This window comes from Lethenteron reissneri, chromosome 22, assembly GCF_015708825.2.
Source record: "Lethenteron reissneri isolate LAM-NWPU_2019-01 chromosome 22, ASM1570882v1, whole genome shotgun sequence".
NCBI classification, from domain to species: domain Eukaryota; kingdom Metazoa; phylum Chordata; class Hyperoartia; order Petromyzontiformes; family Petromyzontidae; genus Lethenteron; species Lethenteron reissneri.
This window is the reverse complement of record NC_083800.1, coordinates 923,205-926,619: the sequence shown is the minus strand read 5'-3', so window position 1 is coordinate 926,619 and position 3,415 is coordinate 923,205.

Genomic DNA, 3,415 nt, shown 5'->3' with positions numbered 1-3,415 from the left:
CTATCATCATCATCACCACCATCATCATCATCACCACCATCACCACCATCATCCATCACCACCATCACAATCATCATCACCATCATCATACCATCATCATCACCACCATCATCACCCACCATCTCATCATCACCACCATCACCACCATCATCACCATCACCACCATCATCATCATCACCACCATCACCACCACCATCATCACCATCACCACCATCATCATCATCACCACCATCATCATCACCATCATCATCATCACCACCATCATCATCATCACCACCATCATCATCACCACCATCACCACCATCATCACCATCACCACCATCATCATCATCACCACCATCACCACCACCACCATCACCACCATCACCACCATCATCATCATCATCACCACCATCACCACCACCACCTTCATTCAGGCTCACATCAATCGTTTACGTCATCGCCATCATTCAGAATCAGAGCAGAATGACAGGATGACAGGATGAATCATGTCAATGAGAAGTACTGCAGTATCACCACCATGATCATCACCATCACTCAGAATCATCACATCACCACTACCCTCACCATCCATGTAACACCACCACTACCCTCACCATCCATGTAACACCATCACGACCATCACGGCCGCCGCCGCCGCCTGGGTGGGTGAGGAGTCATTCGCCGCGCAGCTGAGTCGGGGGAGAGAGCGAGAGGGGAGAGGGGGGGGCGAGGGTGAAGAGAGCGAGAGGGGAGAGAGGGGGGGAGAGCGAGAGGGGAGAGGGGGGAGAGCGAGTGGGGGAGAGAGAGGTGGGGAGCGAGAGGGGAGAGAGGGGGGAGGAGTGATGCGGGGGAGGAGGAGGAGGAGTGAGGCAGGGAGGAGGAGGAGGAGGGACACACATGCACACGCAATGTATAAATACAAAATAAAAAAACCCAGACTCGCGTGACAATCCCGGCAGGCAGCAGCAGCAGGAGGGCGCGCGAAGGAGTCGGAGAGGAGATCTGAGACGGTGGATCGGCAGTCGCGACTCGCGGCTGCCCGCGGCGATCGTCTTGCCCTTTGCCCAGCCTTGCCCCCTGACAGCCTTGCCCCCTGACAGCCTTGCCCCCTGACAGCCTCGTGCGCCGCCGGCCCCCATCGCGTACAAGGCAGCCGTGCCCTTCGCGTCGCTCCGTCTCGCCGTCATCCCCAGGGCACCGCCCGGCTGGATTTTCCATTCTCCGTGCTGCTGCTGCTGCAGCTGTCGAGACGCGAGACGAGGGTTTTTACGAGGGGGGTGGGTGAGTGGACCTCTTACGGATTGCCCCTGCTGCCCTGCTCTACCCTGCTGCTGTTCGCTGCCCTTGCCCTGCCCTCTCGCTGCCCCTGCCCGGCACCTGCCCGGCGGCCCGGCCTCGGCTCGGAGGAGAGAAGCAACGCGGATTCGTCTCGTCTCGTGTGCCCCGGGCGACTCGCGCTCCCGGGGTCTCAGCGATGCGCGGCGCTCGGCAGGGAGCGCAGCAGCAGCAGCAGCATCATCAGCAGCAGCATCATCAGCAGCATCAACAGCAGCAGCCGCAGCATCAGCAGCAGCGAGAACAAGTGGAACAGCAGTGGCGACATCGGGAGCGGCAGCCACACGAACTGCAGAATCATCATCATAGCCGTCACTATCATCAGCATCAGCATTATCAGCAGGAACAGCAACATAATCAGCAGCAGGAGGAGCGAAACAATCATCGCCAGCATCAACAGCAGCGGCAGCAGCAGCAGACGAAACATCATCATCATCATCAGCAGCAGCATCAGCAGCAGCAGCAGCAGAGCCAGCGTCAGTAGCGGCCAGGCTCCCGCGTGCAGTACGCGGGGCTCCGGGGGTTGTGAGTCGGCGAGTCTCCACCGCCGCGTGTCTCCCTGGCGCCCTGTGGGTCGGAGTTGAACTCGTCAGCACGGAACCCGAAGCCATGGCGAGGCTCCTGCAGCTGTGAGTCTCGCGGGCACTTAGCGGACAGGCCTAGCATCAGCATCATCATCGGCAGCAGCAGCATCATCAGCATCATCATCAGCAGCAGCACGGTCGTCAGTCTAGTCATCATCAGCAGCATCTCCAGCAGCCATATCAACATCATTTTCATTGCCGTTAGCAGAATTATCATCAGCAGCAGTGTCAGCAGCATCATCAGCAGCAGCATCATCCACATCCCGAACCACGCCGCTTCGTTCGCTGCCACGGGGGGTTGAGGGTGTGGGGAGTGGGGGCTCTCACCCTGACCGTGACCCTGCGTGTGTGTGTCAGTGTGTGTGAGCGTGTGTGTGTGTCAGTGTGTGTGTCAGTGTGTGTCAGTGTATGTGAGTGTGTATATTAGTGTCTCCTCGTGTGTGTGTATGTGTGTGTCAGTCTGTGCATGTATGTTAGTGACTGTCTGTCTGAATGCGAATGTGAGTGTGTGTCTCTGAGTGTGTCTGTGCATCTACGTGTCTGTGAGTGTGTGTCTGTGTGTGTCTCTGTATGAATCTGACGGCGGATGCTGCTGTTCTATGAGTGTGTGTGTGTCTCTGTGTATGTGTGTCTGTGTGTGTTCCGGCGTCTATATGTATGTGTGTGCATGTCAGTCTGTGTGTGCGTGTGCCTGTGTGTCTCTGTGACTGCGTGTGAATTTGGGGATGGGTGACGCAATGGTTAGCTCAGTGCACTGCGAACATTTCCGCCAGAATCGGCGTCCCCGCCACGGCTAACATCAGTGGCGAGAGACAGCTAAATCGGTCTTGGCCTCACCTATGTTGACTCAGCCTTAAGTAAGTGTCTGGTGAGACAAAGGTGTCCGGGCGTGGTCCACCACCGCAGAGCGCGACGGGCCGGGTTGAAATACTGTCGGTGCACGCCAAAAGCACTTGCCTCAGCAGTCCATGTGGCCTGTACGAGGACCTTTGTCTTTGTGTGTATGTGAATATGTGTGTTGTGTGTTGTCTTTAGGTGTTCGCGGTTACTCACGCTCTACCTCCAAGTACAGGTGAGTGAGAGCACGCGTGCGTGTGTGAACGAGGAGGTGTGTGGGTCTCCGTCTGTCTGTGTGTATGTCTGTATGTACGAGTAGGTGTATGGGTCTCTGTATGTCTGTCTGTGTATGTGTGTCTTTATGCACGTGTCTGTGTCTTTGCCTGCATGCATGTCCATGTGTCTTGTGTGTATGTCCATGTGTCTGTGTGTATGTCCATGTGTCTGTGTGTATGTCCATGTGTCTGTCTGTAGGCTGTAGGCATGCGTCTACGATGTGTGTGTACTGTGTGTGAGTCGCTCCGCGTGTCTCGCGAGTGGGGGTACAACTCGGGCCGAGAGCTACACGCGGCACCCATGCTCAAGGGCCCTCTGCTCGTTGGGGGTCAGGGTGACGGCTCTCCGCGCTGACGCTGATTGAGTCTGGCACCTCGACTGGCTTCCCACTCCCGTCCCCT